Here is a 17,606-nt window from a genome sequence, read left to right as displayed (position 1 = left end):
ATGAGAAGGGATTAAATTTCCTCTCACTTTTGATGTGGGGTGAACAGAATAAGCAGAGTACTCAAAGTCAGGGCATACGATTAACTTTTCTAAAGGCACTGTAATATTTTCAGAATTATACTCTTCCTCCTTCGTTAATATAACCTGCCATCTTGTTTGCTGCTGCACATTGGCCTATGTTTTCGCTGAGTTGTCCATCAAGGGAGATTCAGGTTAGAGGTCAGGAAAATCTTCTAACTGTAAAGATGGTTAAGAACTGAAACAAGTTACTAAAGGAGGTTGTGGAATTCCCATCGTTGGAGGTTTTTAAAAAACAGGGTGGACAGACACCTGTCAGGAATGTCTAGGTTTACCTGGTCCTACATCAAAGCAAGGGGATGGACTAAATGACGTCTCAAAGTCCCTTCCAGCCCTACATTTCTATGATTATATGAGGATTCCTGGATTTATAAGCAGCTTCTCTTTTAAGATCAAAAGCCCTGGAGATTAGAAGAGGATAACATACCAATGCAGTAAGGGCCAACTTTTCAATACCAGGTAACTAAGGCCCAAAACCACAGAAGATAGCTACATTTCAAAAATCTGATCCTGAAGATTAGCTACTGAAGATGAAAAGAACTTCAGCGTGTAACATTTAAACAGAACAGCAACATGCCTCCTGTCATCCTACCGGATGCTGAGCCAGGCTCAAATCTCATTTGGGATGCTGGAGATTTGCTCCCAGTCACCCCCTGTATCACAAGGGAGGGCACTTTCAACAACATGGTGGCCCACCGCAGATTTGAGTAAACTATGCCAGGGACTCTCAACCTTTCCAGACGACTCTACCCCTTTCAGGACTCTGATTTGTCTTGCGTACCCCCAAGTTTCACCTCACTTAAAAACTACTTGCTTACAAAATCAGACATAAAAATACAGAAGTGTCACAGCACACTCTTACTGAAAAACTGCTGACTTTCTCATTTTTACCACAGAATTATAAAATAAATCAACTGGAATATCAATATTGTACTTACATTTTAGTGTTTAGTATACAGAGCAGTATAAACAAATAATTGCTTGGTTTTACAACAGGCTACATAAAAAGCACTAGCGAAGTCAATACAAACTAAAATTCCATAGACCAATATCTAGAAGAGATGATGCACCTCTCTGGAAGACCTCTGTGTACCCCCAGGGGTACATGTACCTCTGGTTGAGAACCACTGAACTATACCATGGTCTAATCAAGCTCTCCTCAGCCCTTGTAATGGGAGAGCCCAGGACAGTATGCTGAGCTGTAGAGTCACATTACTCCACAGAGACCAGCGATACGTAGGTCAGGTCAATCTTCCAGTGAATTTCCCACTGTGGGTTTGTCTGGCTCAAGGGCACCCAAACTTTGTTCAGTTGTGGGCTGCCTTGGCAAGGGGCACGACTACTTTACATTACGTGGAATAGAGAACACTGAATTGATAGATTTCAGAGTAGCAGCCGGGTTAGTCTGTATTCGCAAAAAGAACAGGAGGACTTGTGGCACCTTAGAGACTAACAAATTTGAGCATAAGCTTTCGTGAGCTACAGCCACTGAATGCATCGGATGAAGTGAGCTGTAGCTCACGAAAGCTTATGCTCAAATAAATTTGTTAGTCTCCACAACGTGCCACAAGTCCTCCTGTTCTTTTTGTGAATTGATAGAGACACAACAGATCCCCGTACGCACTATTGAATCCTGACCTCAGCAGCCTCCTCCCAGTTGAAGATGGAATCCTGGGACCTGCAGTCTCTGCAAGCTCCAGCTTTCTATCAGAGAGGAGGGTAGCTGGAGGCTGCATTGCAGAACCTCAGGGGCCATGCTTTGACCAGCTCAGAGCTAGCAAAATCTTCCTTACAGCTGACCAAGGATAGATTAATTTTAGTTTGCAACCCTGGAAATTCGAGTCAAGTACATCTTTCTAGAGCAGCGTCAGAGCTCTAGATTTACTCTCACTGCAGCAGCAAGCACATATGATTCTGCTCTGGGTTTAATTGTGGTTTACCTTATAGAAAAAATTTTACAAGAAAAAAGAGGAAGGTCCTGGAACCCCTACATTCCCTTGCCACTGTCAGATGGATCTTCCCAGCCAGCATCCCACCCTTGGGAATAAAATGCTTTAGGGTCATCATTTACCAAGGCTTTTAAGAACCCTAGGCTTTCCCCCCAAAGTTTGGCTGTCACTAGGGCCTTCCTGCTGCTACAACTCAGCAGCAGCTCCCCTGCATCTTTTGCAGAGTTCAAGCACCTGACATCAGGACGACGCAGAGACCAGAACAAAGAACTCTAGGATCACACATCTCAACTTGCCAACGCCCCAACATAGAACACAATGTGTGACACAGACCCAAAATGAGGACACAGAAGCAACTTAAAATGCTGTGTGATTCACCCCTTTGGCGTAAACAACTCTGTGACCTCAGTCTCAAGAATCTTTATTTCTGATGTAACAAACAAACGAAAAACCACCACAAATCCACAATACGAGTGAGTGCATGCTGAGCATGTGTGGAAAAGAGGTAACTTTTGGACTAAAAGGACGAATGGTCCTTGGAATGAAGGACATGCGAGCGCTATCCCCTAGCATCCTTCTGCCTCTCTGTTACAGACTGGTTACCAATTACCGAATGATCAGCTGTGAGAAGGGACTCAATAGCAGACGGAGAAAAGATGCACAAGTTATAAGAAGCTCTGCCCATATCATAAAAATCAGCTGGTAGTTGAAGATCTGTTTCTATTATACACACATTTTAAAAGAGTATGTTTCTGCAGCTTGAAGGATGCCTAAGGGGGAAAAATATCAAAGAAAGAGGGTCTGCATTGTTAGGGTGATAAATCTGTGTGCCATACAGATACTAATGTGGAAAGGAGAAAGCCAAAGAGAGATTATGAGGGGGAAATCTCTGCATTTGCCTCAGGCCCCTTTGCAGCTCCCCATTTCCCTCTACAGCTCTGATTTCCTTACTGGTTTAAAGGCCTCCAGGTTTAGACATGTCCTTACCCTAAAAGAGCCTCATTTCCCATTTTTATTTAATATTTTGCTAAGTTCATTTAAACTTAAGGAACTATAAATATCAAGAGATCATTAAACTGCTGAGTATACTAGCTTTCCCCCTCAACAGCAGAAGTTTTAGATTATAGGGAATATAAAACAGGAGGGATAATCCAACTAACAAAAAACGCAATAATTTTAAGGACTGTTTTGCTAACATTTGCTACCATCAGCAATACAGCTGTGTTTCTTCAGTAAACTTGCACAAACAACATATTGATTCATCAGATCTGATGTGTTTCAGTATCGTTCTGCCAATCTTCCTACCCCCGTACCTGCAAACAAGGAACTGTATAAAAAGTGACGCCAGTCATCTTTCAAAATCATTTCAGGTCCCAAATATTCCCTTAGCTGCCCCAAGTTATGCAGAGTAAGCGTGTTCTTAGGTCAATAAGGACAATCTCACTATATTTTGTTTCCTACTAAACATAAGTTTAAAAAAAAAATCAGACTGAATGTGACTTTCGGAGAGATAGTAAAGATGAGGTCCTTTCCTCTTGTAATTATTAAAGATCACATGGCACTTCCCATTACTAACTGCACTGTCTGGGACAAATTCCAACTCAAATAATTATGTTCTGCTGGCTTAAATTCCTCTCGGTTTCACTTGGATAGTGCCCTCCTTCACTTCCTGCCCCAAGTTCTTGTGCATTGCTGCTGTGCCCCACCCAGCACACCCCAGAGGCACCTTTCATTGAATGCAGCTCTTCCAAATCTCTCTTTTCTCTCTGCCCCACTGAAGCTCTGCATGCAGATTCTGTTCTGGCTGCACCGCAGAGGCATTTCGTGTTAACCAGGGAGGAGTCACAGCTTGCCAAGAAGTTAAAACCTTTTTGGATGCAAAGACTTTGAAAGGCTCAGTGTCAACTATCCATCTTTTAGCATAAACTCCTGACACCTACTCCATCCAAGGTTCATGCCCGAAGATGCTGATTCATGCAGTGTCTAGGGCAAAAGAATATCCATCACACTCCTCTTAAACAGCAAGCTCAGGGTCAGCCCAAGAGAAGAAGCCTTAATGGAAGATGCAGCAGAGGTGGTCAGTTTCTTTTTTCTTGAGACAATATTTTTCCAAGTACTCTATGAGCATGCCAAGGAATAACCTGCATCAAGAAACCTCACCCTCAGTTTGCTTTTTGGCAGATAATGAGCCACTTGTGTGCATGAACAGCAGCAGCAGGATCTCCAAAAGCCATTCAAAACACGAGGTGGAAGATGGCCAGACTCCATTTACACTTGCACTGTAACCCTCAACCCTCAGATCCAGCAGAGCCAAAGCATCCAAAAGCCAGAGGAGTTCCCAGAGATACACATAATGGAAGTAATAAAAAAACCCCACTTACCTCCTCCTCTGGTTTGCCTTGTTAACCATAAAGACTAGAATCAGCCTACGAGTCCTTCCCCATCTTGCCCGTCTGTAGCGTTTGCTGCAGAACCCTCCAGCATCCCAGCCCACACTCCCCTCTGCCTGAGACAAACGCCACACTCTGTTAAGAGCCACGGTCTAACATGACTTATCTCATTTCCTCCCTCTCTCTGTGCAGGGTCCAAGCACCTGACAACAGACGAACCTTGCAGGGTCCTATAATCTGCCACCCTATTACCCTGCTCCGGTCAGTTAAATAAACAGCTGCCCTTCCACTTGGGTGATCCTCTGAGTGGTAAAGAACCGTCACATCTCCCCTGTGGCACTTGGTACAGCTCCATGAGAATCACTGTAAGTGTACACATTAAATCCCTCAGTTCAGGGATCTAGGCCCCACTACCGGGATTCTGCATCTGCACAGCAGGAGGTGGTCTTACCGGGATGCTGGGGTTGTGTAGGCAACATAACTGGAAGAACAGCAGAAAGGGCTCCATTTCCATCCCCAACCCACAGTCCTTATTATCTGCATTGGCTGCATTTTCTTTCCCAATACCTCAGCCAGTTGGTTTGACAAGACTAGCAATATCCTATGCTAATGTTTGGTAAGGTGCAGCATAGAAATGCTTAATAATGTCATTCTTATACTGCAAGATACCATGCCAGTGTTAGCAGATACACATTAGGCAGTGCGGACACCGCATTAATAGCTTTTACTTGCATGGTATTAATAGAATATACATTATACATACGGGTGTTGGGAAGTTAACAGAATATTTTATGGTCTGCTCACAATTCTGTTCACCCACATCAAGTATCCCAAAACACTTTGCAAAGTTAAAGCCAGCTTTGGCATTAGAAACTTGTCAAAGCAAAGATGTATGAATACTTTGTACCAAGTACAGTTAAGGAATACTTTCATGGATCATCAGCACTTGGAATCTAGCAGACAAAACAAGATATGGGAAACTAGAGGGAGGCACCAAGGACAAAGATGGCACAAACTAGTGGGTTAAACTTAAATTTTAAGAGATGCATAGGGACTTTTAGCTTGTAAACAATGACAGCATAAATAGAAGTGGGTTCGATGGCACACCTTTGATGCACACCTTCTGTGGAAGGTGAACATGCTGTGAGATAAGAATTGCTTCTTGAAAGGAGGGTGTGTGTGTGTCTTTTTTGTATTATACTTTTATGTCTTTAGCAAATAAATTTGGCTAAGCTTGGTAAGTTGGTCTCTTGAACATACTTAATAATGAACCACAAGTGTAGTTAAATCAATTGGCTATACTACTAATCAATACCAGCCTCTTTGAAGGAGAATAATTCCACTAATTTTAAACATATTCAAAGAAATGAACATTCAATTTGTTCTACTGAAGACAGTGTCCTTCCCTGGCTACACATCTTTCACTTGGTTCACAGAGTCTCAAGTATTTCTTTATTCAGTCACCAGGCTCCTGTCGCTTTGGGACAACATCCATCCAAAATGCTCACACCCTCAGACACTGTACTCTTTTACAGTATTCCAATTCTCTCTCATGCTAAGCTGTAAGATCTCTCTCTCTCTCTGGGAAATAATGTTTTCCTCCTTTAGCCGACTTGTACTGAAAACACATTCCCTAGTAAGAGATGTAGAATTAAAACAGACTTATTTTGTCAGTTAATCTTTCTGGATTGTTTTTAATGTGTTTTAAATGCTGACAGCTGCCTGCTGAATTGAACAGGGACCTCATCTTTTCAAAGCAGTTCTAACCTACATTAGGGAATATGTCAAAAACTAGGAATTGTCCATTCCCCCTCCAAAATATGGCACAACGTGTATTGATTTTGCATAAGGCACCACCATTTTCCACCAGCAATTTACTTCACTTCATACGACACATTCCATTAAACAAACAGCAAGGTTTGCACAGTTTGCTTTTCACCAGGATAAAAACCCTGTCAGAAGTTAATCATTTCAGATATTCTAATATTTGCCAATATTTCCTAACTAGTGAAACTAATGAGGTAAAAACTATTTCAACCTTAAAAAAAAAAATATCACAGAGCAGCATCGTGGTCTCTTGAGCTGAATACGGGGCATGGAACTCCAGGGTTCTAAAGCAGACTTTGCTATTGACTTGATCAGTAATGATGGAAAGCCAGTTAGAGCAACATTTTTAAAATTAACCTACGATGTTGGATTCACAGTGTCACCTGGATCATGATTTTCAGAAACGCTGTGCACCCAGTATTTTGAACATGGTCTTACAAACTGTCTGCTATAGGATAATCTACTACACTGAACAAGATATTGGAAAGAACAGCTGAAATATATAGCCACACAGCAAGTTTGACCAGCCTAAGAAAACAGACATTTTCCAAGACATACACATTTGAAAGGGACACCCAGGTGGCCAAAGTTTAAAAAAATACGTATTTTTAAATCTTCAGGAGGTGTTCTCAGTAATCTGAAAAAGTATAATCTCTTCCAGCTGCCATAAAGAATCATCCATTCTGCACGTAATCAAAGTTTGCCCACAGATCAAGTTGAATGTGTCGAACAGCTGTTCCTTTTTCTGCACTCTGATGGGAAATAATCTGTCATGGGAAAGGGATGTTACAGGAAGAAGTTTTCTGTGGACTTCCATACCTTTCCCGCCCATATAACACAAAGGCATTTTGTGATGCTTGGGGAAGGTGATGCACAGTAACATCTTCAAGAGCAACTAGGTGACTAAAGAGTCTCGGGGCATGGCTAAACTTGCAGATGTAGAGCGTGCCGAGTTAAACCAGCCTTGGGAGAGCACAGTAGGGAAAGCACTGCAGTCTGTTCACACTGACAGCTTCAAGCGCACTGGCATAGCCACATTTGTGGCACTTGCAGCGGCATTGGGAGCAGTGCATTATGGGTAGCTATCCCAGCATGCAAGTGGCTGCAACGTGCTTTTCAAATGGGGGGGGGGGAGTGTGACAGGGAGTGTGTTGTGTGTATGTGGGGGGAGACAGTGGGTTTTTGGGGGCTGAGAGCATGTCAGCATGCTGTCTTGTAAGTATAGACAGCAGCAGACCTCCCTCGCCCCCCCCGCCTCTCTCTCTCACACACAGCATTCCACACTAATGGTTGCTTTGTCTCAGAGCAGATAAGCAGCCGGCTGTCAGAAACGGAGCTTTCAAAGGGCCTATCCGCATTCCTGTAGCCGATTCCAAACAATAACAAGAGTGGCCGCTTGACTTAAGGGGATTATGGGACATTTCTGGAGGCTGATCAGAGCATAGGAAAGCAACAACTTGTTCACGCTGGCGCTATGGCGCTCCAGCAAGGGCGCAGCAAACATTATTCCACTCACCGAGGTGGATCACCAGGAGCGCTCTAGCCACAGAGTCAGAGTGCTCTACGTGCCTTGCCAGGGTGGACAGGTAGTGAACTAGTACGCCCGAGGCTCCTTTATTGTGCTGTAACTCACAAGTGTAGCCAAGCCCTAAGTCTCATTGAGTTTCAAAGGGACTCAGGCATTTTTGAAAATTTAACCTGCCTTCTTTAGAGTGACAGGAGACAACCACCACGAGAAAAACACCTCATGAGAACGAGTGCTGTGGACACAGAAAACTTAACCACTGTGGGTAGAATACCTGCAACTTTCAAGGGATCCAGCTCCCAATACAGGTTCTTCACAGAATCTCTGTATCTGTTCTGGTTGAGTAATCACTATCAGCTGATGGAAAAAGCTGGTAAAGTCTGTCCACATATTTATATGTATACACAAAAACTAATGTAGCAACATCAGAAACGTTCATACCAAATAGTAAAGTTTAGGAGTTTCTTTCTTACACATACATTAAATTGCAAAAACAACTACCTAGGCTTCTGGATCAGTTAGCAAAGGAATAAGTTGATGTATTATTGGTTTCTCTGACCCATGTTCTGTTCGTAACAAGAGAAAATGGAATGATCACATTCCTAATCAGCTGCCTTCCTTTTCCTTGGAACTGAGGCAACTCCGATCCTCCAAGAAGAGGATGGTATGAAATGCTCACTCGATTCTTTTAAAAATACAAACACAGTCACAAATGTTTAAGAAGAACTACAGAGACAGTGAGCTCTTTGGGACAGGAGCTGTCTTCCTTGTTACATGTCTGTACAGGGCCTGGCACAATGAGGCCGTGATTCCTGAATGGAGCTCCGAGGTTCTATATAATGCAAATAATCAACAATCTTGATGATTTGTTCCCTACTAGGGTAGGAACAATGGAGAAGTCAGTTTCTGCGTGGAAGCGAGGGGAGAGCCAGGAGCAGACGCAGACCTCACCCAGAGGCATCGGTTCTTGTGCTTCCTAAGAATCCCCTGGCTCCTGGGATTGTAACCCAAAAAGGAGTGAGTGTGGTGGGGCAGATCCCCAACCCAGTCAGGAAATGGTTAAAGAATTCCTCTGGGCACACTTAGCCTCAACCCTACACACCTGTGTGGCTTCTCCTGCCTGGGGATGGGTGGGTCCTTAAAAGGGAGGATTTTTGCTCAATGAGGATCTCCTCTTGTTTACTTTATGGCTTCCCAGAGGTCTAGGACTCTGCTTTCACGGGCTGTGGAAGCACATGGACTTTTTGTTTGGACTACTTTAAACTCCACTTCCCCCAGCAAGGGAGAGGGGGTGATGCCTTGACAGCAAAGCTGGAGCGCTGTGCCCTGGATGCTGACACAGGAGCAGTGCCCACCCTCTCCCCAAGAGGGTGCTAGAGAGATAATAGTCTATTACAAGGACCAAATATTTTTATTACAAGAGGAGGAAACCCCTCAGTCTGGCAAGGTCTTTCCAAAAAACCCAACAGCCACCCCACACACGTCATTCTTGCATGTTACATTTGATGAGGACCCACACTATATTTTTTTAAAGACATTACTAATCTTACTTTCCTTGAAGGACGCTGCCTGTTTTTGAAATATTTATGTGAGGATTTTAAGTCCCATGCAACATGCCAGTGGGATAGTTCTATTTCATGGCATCCCTAGCCTCTGTTTGTCAGAGGGTGGAGACGGATGGCAGGAGAGAGATCACTAGATCATTACCTGTTAGGTTCACTCCCTCTGAGGCACCTGGCATTGGCCACTGTCGTTAGACAGGATACTGGTCTGGATGGACCTTTGGTCTGACCCAGTATGGCCGTTCTTATGTTTGTTGAAATGAAGCTCCTGGTTTAACAGCAAAGAACACCGAGTGACGCAACAAGGCAGTCATACCATACAGGGTAACTGCGTCATGAAACATACATGACACGCTTTAATAATCATATCTAATTGGATACTCATTCTAATTGCCAAATTGATCCGCTCTGCTATAAACAGGGGAGGAGAGGAAGAGGAGACTAGATTCAAGGGTACATCTGAGGCCTGAAGCATATTTCTGAACAGTGGATTCAAATCTCACATGGGACAATATAATGTGAGGGAATACCATCATCTGAAATTTTTTTTACCTCCTATTGCTAAAAGTAACACAAGCAAAAGAGTTTAGAGGAAAAAATATGTCTACGTACACACAATTCCCCCCCCCCATTTGTTTGCTCTGTACATTTAACAGCAATTTGTGTCTAGTTAGTTCTACTGTATAATTAGTCAGTCTGTCTTCCTTTTGTTTATACAGACCTTTGAGGCAGAAAAAAGGGAGAAAACGATTTAAAAGAAAATAAAAATTAATAGGAGGACTCAGGGGACGATGTAATTCTTCAAATGTCGTCTCTTTTTAAAAGAGAACGTATTGCTGTAAGATGCTGCAAAGCGTTATGAATACAATGGACAAAATGAAGCAAGAGATGCTTCTTTTTTCTGACACAATAAAATGGTAAAATACCCTATAAGCCCGCACAGCTACACTTGGTGAAGGTGTATATATTTGTACATATGGTGTTCGTCTGCAAATTATTTTAATTCCTGCCACCCTGCTTTTTTTTTTAGCCTAGAAGACTTCAACTTGATGGGGTCCCTTTAAATTCTGTTGCTCATTACTCATATAAGAAAGTGGGTTTTAGGGTTAGAAAAATCCAACATTCATCTTTGACACATGCACTCAAGGCCAAATCAGCTTTTTTAAATACTAGAGATTGCCTAGGCAATCTACTTACAGAAAAATAAGTAGCCACCATGGTTTGGCAAGAAGGTTTACAGCCAAGAAGTGAGGCGTAGCAAAGATCTTAGGGCCAGAAGTTAAAGGCAAACAGTTGGCATAATGTATTCTTTAAAAATTGAATCCAGTTACTGTATCAGCCACAAAGTTAATGTGAATTACTGTTCCTGGTGATCTAATATGGACACAAGGTCACTACAAACATACGCAATCAAATACCTGGCATAAAGACACAGACTAGCGTCTAAACTTCTAGAAGAGTCAGTAATATTTAATCAAATTGTGCAACAGAAGGAATAATGCTTACAGAAATAAATAAATTCCTCTAACCGCATGAAGCAATTCCCAAACATTGGTTTATTTCTTTATTATTTTTATAAAGCCAATATATTCTACTTCTTCTCACTCCACACGCTGTAAACAGTGGAAGCGTGACGAATGATCACTAGCCCTGAACAAGATATGGCTACAGAAATGCGAGAGCACAGTCTGCCTGCAGCTATATTAGCTTGGAGTCCCTCTTCCACACATTTTTAGTAAAATAAAAGGATAAAATTTGCCTGATATTTTCTACATCTGTATTTAAAATGTTTCAATAATTAGTATGTTTTCACTACCACAGATAATTACAGTCTAGGGCGGGAGGATTCCAGGGATTGATGAAATAGGATACAAAGACTTTCACCTGTAGTTTACTGGGTCAAATCCAGCCTTGAGTGGAGAACGTAGCATGAAAAAAAAAAACAGGATTCTGGTTCACAATCCAGAAGTCTTCATGCAGAACCGCACTTAACCTATTCTGTCTTGTCCCAGCTTTAGTACATGTGGCGACAACAGTTAGCAGCTGAATAAAATTAAACTGACAGAAGAGACCGCCAAGCTCCCTATCTCAGGCTATCAAAAGATCTCCTGCATCCTCCGTGAGATCAGCGGGTTCCTGCCAGCCCACATCCTGGCAGCTGTGCCACAGCCCCAGAGGGAACAGCTTCTTTATTCAGAAATCATCCCTGGCAGAGCAAACTTACACTTTACAGGGAGAAAAACGAACATTATTGTTCGCTCTAGTTCGAACTAGCACTTCTTCCACTAAAAGGGAATCAGCTCCTGGGCATGGTGAATGAAGTTCTCCCCCGTTAGAGGCGATCCTGATGCATCAGGGTTGAGACAGACTGTCAGGGCAGCATGGGAGAGACTGGCACTGCCATTGCTTAGCTTGCACTTCTGTGCGTTAAAGACTTCCCCTCTCCAGCGTGGTCCCTAAAAATCACTCAGCCAAGCAGAGCTGTGCTTGCTCAGGACCCGCTCTACCAATGGAGTCATGCCCCAAGCCCACGGGCGGCGGATATCATAGGCTGGGGAAGGCAGTGCCTCCCCATACAGCCTGGTGCGGCCCCGCCCATCCTCCAGTCCCCCCTCCTGCAGCTCCCGGTGCTCTGCCCTGGCCTAGGCTGGCTGGGGCTGCTGGCTTGTCTTGGGGAGTCAGGGCGGCTGGCGCTCGGGCCGAGATGGCTGCTCAGCGCTCGGATCGCGTCACCCCGAGCTCCGGGGCCAGGGGTGCTGCTCCTGCGCTGCCTGGCCGTAGCGGTGGGGGTGCTCTGGGCTCCTTTGGGAGAGGGGGGCAGATGGGGAGAGGAGCCGCCTCAGGCAGAAGGGGAGGGGCCAGGGGCTAGCCTCCCACAATGGCCAGGTCACCAGCCGCCCATGCCCTGGCCAATTTCAACATGGAATTACAGCGATCCTGCAAAGCATCACTGAAGGCCACAAAACAAGAAGGGGGCAGGGGAACTGCCTTGCAAAACAAGAAACAGGGCAAGAGAGCAGCAGCCTTATTTCAATTAATTCAGACACAGTGAGATTCCTTACATCAGGCCTACGTCTACGCTGCACGCCATGGGCGGCAGCAGGTAGGGTATGCGTAGCGACAAGTCGCAATGAAAAGCAAGCTGTAGTTCACCCTCCGGTGTGTAGCTACACTCAGTGAACGGTTCCAGGTCCCCACTGCCAGAGCCTTTCCCAATGGTGGGGAAGGCTCCAGCATCTCCTTGAGGCAGGGAAAGGTACCAGTGGCAGGAAGGCAGTGGGACACTGCACTGCTGAAAATCGCTGCGTAGCTGGCGGAGGCAATGCTTGGGCGAGCAGAGAGCCATATGGGCATGTCTTTATTCCCTAAGCAGCCCTTCTCCGCCTACACTGCTATTTTTAGCAGTGTAGCATCCCGTTGCATCCCCATTGTTAGAGCCTTTCCCTGCCACAAGGGGAATTTATACCCAGACTAGGGGACATGCAGCTTATGTACTATACACACCCCGCCTACCATAGGTGTGATCACAGCAAAGGCTTGCTAACCAGTCAATAAGAAGAGAAAATAAAGGTATTTCTTTTCTTTAAAACAAACAAAAACAAAACTAAAGTTTCTCTGGAAGAATAGAGTCTCGTAGCTTAGCTCTCAACTGAAAGCCAAAATACAGAGAAGCAGCAACCACTAGAGTATATTTGGGGAGAGAGGAGAGCTTGGGGGTTTAGGTCTATGGCTTGTGTTATACAGCTCAGACTAGATGATCACAATAGTCCCTTCTGGCCTTGGAATTATGAATCTAGGAGACGAAATAGCAAGCTTTTTCATTTAAGCCTTTTCCAACCAGCCTTGTTGAATTCTGAGCATCTTTCTGGTTCCACTTCTCAATGCTGACTAGGTGTCAAATGAATGTGTCTGGGTGAGCTGCCTGGGGCAGCATAGCAAAGACTCTGGAATCATTTCAACCACAGGAAGAAGCCCCAAGTAAACTGAGCCAATCCCGCTAGTCAGGCCTGAATGTGACAGGTTCCACCTTGAAATCAGAATCCTCTGATGCTCCTCTGGCCCCTGTAGAACAGACTGCAAAGAGCAGGAGCAATATCTTACACTGAAATGTATAAAATTGTAAACAACAGACAATAAATAATAAATAAATAGACTTTGTATCTATTTGATTACTTTCACTTCCTCTCCAAAGTTTTTATTTACATCTTTTGATGTATACATTTGTTCACTACATAGAATCTATTACTTGCCCTGACTTTAAGACTAAATTACAGGTTACTCCTGATAACTCTTCTTTAGCCTACCATTGATACTGCAAACTGTTTAGGGCAGGGATCTTGTCTTTACTTGTTTGCACAGAGCCCAGCACAATGGGGCCTTGATCCTAGATGAGCCACTATAATCCAAATACTTAATAACAAGAGTAATAACATTCACTGTTATGGAACGGTTGTACTGGCAAAGTGTCAGACCCCCGTGCTGCTCAGTTATTTGATTTCCCCTAACAGGTAAAAGGCCCACCATGTTTTAATTTCCTGAGACCCTTCCTTTGCCTTGTACGAGAAACAACTGCCTCACACACGATAAATAGCTTTAAAGAAACGTTCAGACGCAGAATACATTTTCCCTCCATTCACAGTGACACTGTTTGGCTTCTGCATCACCCATTCCTAAGATCTTGGGCGAACCTGTGAACTTAATGAATGGCATTCTATCTGAAATCTGTATTATTTAACACAGAGACTTAAATTAACACAGCATTAAGAACATGAGTTTAATCCCACAGTCATAAAAATGAGTTATAATTTTTACTGCAACCTTAACTCTGCCCCCTTGTGCGCTTGAGTTACAATAAGGTTCACCACAAAAAGCCCACCTAGCACTGAGCAAAAGGCGGCAACGAAAGGGATAGTCACTGACGTCCGTGGCAACCCTGATGTGTCACCTCACGCATTACACGCATCTGAGAGCTGTGAGCAACCGGGGGTCACACATATGGTAAAAATCAGCAGGTACAAAACCAGTTAATGCCTGACAACGGTAAAGGCGATGGGATACCAAGGGGGAGGCGTGGGAAGCAGGGTCGTTTTGGAGGCTGGGGTGGAGAGAGGTCACAGAGATGCAGGGCTGGAAGGGACCTCGGGACGCCATCCAGTCCAGCCCCTGTGCCCGGGGAGCCTCAGCAGGGAAGAGGAACGTGTCACTTTAGCAGAAAGCACTCCCAGCTCCGACAAGGGCAGCAAAGGGGAAACAGGAGCCCTGACACCCCACGGGACAGGGCTGGAGGGCCCTGGGGCACCCTCAGCTCCCAGGCTGGGCTCGGAGGCGGAGCAGCTCCCAGCTCGGGCACGGTGCCACGCCAGGCTGAGCTCGCAGCTCGCACCGGAGCTCGGGCCGGAGCCACCCGCCCCGTCCCTCGCTCAGCCCCGGGAAAGCTGCGCCGGGCCAGGCTCTGTGGGGAGGGGACGGGCCCGAGGCAAGGACCCACTGCCGCGTCCGGGTGCCAGCCCCACTCGCTCCCTCCCTCCCTCCAGCCCCTGCCCGGCCTCTGCTGGCGCTGGGGGGGGGGGGATCATAAGCAGCCCCCCAACTCCCAGGACAATAGAATAGACCCCCCCGCGCCACAGCCCCACCGCGGGCACCGCCCCCCGGTACCGGCCCCCCATGCTCCGGCCCACAGCTACTCCCCCCATCCCGGGGTCCCGGCCCCCCCGCTACCTCCGCCCCCCCCCCGGTGCCCCGTGCTCCGGCCCCCGCCCCCCCACGCGCGGCCCGCGGCTCCCCGCACCTGGCAGCGGCTCCGCTCCCTCTAGCTCAGACCATCTTAGCCCTCGTGGGGGAGAAACTCCGCCCACCGGCCGCCCATTGGCTGCTTAGCCCTGCCGCTCACACTCATGCAAATTATGAGCGACCAAGACGGCGCTGATTGGGTGCCGAGAGAGCCACCTCTTGATTACGACAGAGCTGAACAGGGAGGCCCCGGCCCCGCAGGCCGTCAGCGCCCCCTACGGCAGCGCTCAGGTCCCGCACTGTCCGGCATTGACCCCCCCCTGCTCCTGCCTGGAGACCCAGAGCCCCCCCGCTCCCTGCTGCGACCCCCTCCGAGTATCTTCCCTGCCTGGTGACCCAGAGCCCCCCGCCCCCCTGCTCCCGGCTGGTGCCCACCCCCCCCCCCAGTATCTTCCCTGCCTGGTGACCCAGAGCCCCCCGCCCCCCGCTCCCAGCTGGTGCCATCCCCCCCGCCCAGCATCTTCCCTGCCTGGAGACCCAGAGCCACCCGCCCCCTGCTGCGCCCCCCCCCCCCCAGCATCCTCCCAAACTGTGGACCCAGAGCCACCCGCCCCGCCCCCTGCTTGTGCCCATCGCCCCCCCCCCCCCAGCATCTTCCCTGCCTGGGGACCCAGCGCCCCCCCAGCATCCTCCCAACTGGTGACCCCCCCACACCCTAGCACCTTCCCTGCCTGGGGACCCAGCGCCCCCCCCCCCAGCATCCTCCCAACTGGGGACCCAGCGCCCAGCCATCCTCCCCCCAGGCACTGTGACCCCCCCATCCCTGCCCCAGAGCCCGCCCCCGCCAGCGGCACCGTGCCCCGCTCACCCCGGCGCTGCCCGGCTCCCTCCCGGCTGCAGCAGGAGCAGAGGCGGAGCCGCCCCCCCGCGGCGTCCCATCGCCCTGGTAACCCGATGCCAAGCTCCGGGCCGAACCATCCGGGCCTCAGCCGGCCCCGGGCCGGGCCTCCCGCACGGGGCTGAGGCTGCGGGGGAGCCCCGGCCCCGGCCTGCGGGAGCGGCCCTAGGCCTGTGTTTGGCGGAGGCAGAGGGGGCAGGCGGCTCGGTGGGAGCCCGTGGAGCGGCGCCCCCCCGCCGGCCGGGGCAGTTGGTGCGGTCCGGGAAGATGGCAGATGGATACATTGTGGCAGGTAAATGTGTCCGTTTCTCCTGTTCCCGGGCGCTGCCGGCGCCGCGCGGCTCCCCTCGCTGGACCCCGCCGCTCCTCCCGGCCCCAGCTCGGGGCGGCTTTAACAGCGGCTTCCCCCGAGCACAGGCCGCACGGGGCGGCCCCGGGGCTGCAGCCTCTGCCCTGTGGGCCTGAGTCGCCTCCTTCCGACTCCGGATTGAAGCCGGTGTAAGGGAAGAGCAGCAGGCTGGGGTTACTCAATACATCACCGGACTGAAGACACCGGGGCTCAGCAGCAACCGGGCAGGGCAGGGCAGGAGCGGGGGAAACTTTCCTAAACTAACCCCAAGCTCAGCTGGTTTCAGATTCCCTAAGAGGCCGGAGGGCCCGGTCCAGATACCCTGGGGGTGATGGCTGAGGTACAGCTACCTAGAGCGCTGGCTGCATGGGTGGATCCAGCGTCTGTGCCCAGCTTGCTGAGCTTCAGAAAACTTGTAATTGAACTTAGGGTAAGACTGGGGACTTGGGTGTCAAATGTGAAATGGTGGAGTTGAGTTTTGTCTTTGTTCAAATTGGACTTTCAGGGGAGAATTGGCCTGAAATGACCAGATGAAATTCAGTAAAGAAGGATTTCAGAGTAGCAGCCGTGTTAGTCTGTATCCGCAAAAAGAAAAGGAGGACTTGTGGCATCTTAGAGACTAACGCATTTGTTTGAGCATAAGCTTTCGTGAGCTACAGCTCACTTCATCGGATGCATTCAGTGGAAAATACAGTGGGGAGATTTATATACACAAAGAACATGAAACCATGGGTATTACCATACACACTGTAAAGAGAGTGATCAGGTAAGGTGAGCTATTACCAGCAGGAGAGCGGGGGGTAGGAGGGGAGCTTTTGTAGCGATAATCAAGGTGGGCCATTTCCAGCAGTAAAGAAGGACAAAGTATTTCACTTAGGAAGGAAAAATCAAAGACAAAATGGAGAATAACTGGCTAGGCAGTATTACCGCAGAAAAGGATCTAGGGTTATAATGGATCACAAGTTGAATATGAGGCAACAGTGTGATGCAGTTGCAAAAAAGGCTAATATAATTCTGTGGTGTGTTGTATGTAAGACATGAGCGGTAATTGTCCTTTTCTGCTCAGCGCTGGTGAGGCCTCAGCTGAAGTAATGTGTCCAGTTCTGGGCACTACATTAAAGAAAGTTGTGGACAAATTTGAGAGGGGGAACCTGATAAATAGTCTTCAGATACATTAAGGACTGTTAATAAAGAGGAGTGTGGTCAATTTTTCTTCGCGTCCACTGAAGACAAGACGTAATCAGCGTAATCTGCAGCAAGGGAGATTTAGGTTAGGTATTAGGAAAAACTTTGTAACT

At 47.5% G+C, this 17,606-nt stretch overlaps 2 protein-coding genes across 21 annotated transcripts in view; one reads left to right on the top strand and one right to left on the bottom strand.

Annotated features, from left to right (window-relative positions):
* Nucleotides 1–16,058, bottom strand: part of KCNAB2 (potassium voltage-gated channel subfamily A regulatory beta subunit 2) — a 108,186-nt gene extending 92,128 nt beyond the window's left edge. For 2 of the 9 annotated variants that reach the window (XM_037881246.2, XM_043531820.1), the window contains exon 1: nt 15,930–16,058. The gene's annotated coding sequence lies outside the window, so the exon portion shown is untranslated. Of the gene's footprint in view, nt 1–4,408; nt 4,532–11,215; nt 11,846–15,119; nt 15,347–15,929 lie in introns of those variants that run through there. The other 7 variants (XM_037881247.2, XM_043531819.1, XM_037881248.2 and 4 more) reach the window with 6 other exon arrangements.
* A 61-nt stretch (nt 16,059–16,119) lies between these two features.
* NPHP4 (nephrocystin 4) overlaps nt 16,120–17,606 on the top strand; it is a 100,411-nt gene continuing 98,924 nt past the window's right edge. For 11 of the 12 annotated variants that reach the window (XM_043531811.1, XM_043531809.1, XM_043531808.1 and 8 more), the window contains exon 1: nt 16,125–16,251. The gene's annotated coding sequence lies outside the window, so the exon portion shown is untranslated. Of the gene's footprint in view, nt 16,252–17,606 lie in introns of all 12 variants that reach the window. The other variant, XM_037881238.2, reaches the window with a different exon arrangement.

Source organism: Chelonia mydas, chromosome 18 (assembly GCF_015237465.2).
Source record: "Chelonia mydas isolate rCheMyd1 chromosome 18, rCheMyd1.pri.v2, whole genome shotgun sequence".
NCBI classification, from domain to species: domain Eukaryota; kingdom Metazoa; phylum Chordata; order Testudines; family Cheloniidae; genus Chelonia; species Chelonia mydas.
The sequence above is the reverse complement of the archived record's forward strand: the minus strand, read 5'-3'. Positions and strand labels throughout refer to the sequence as shown.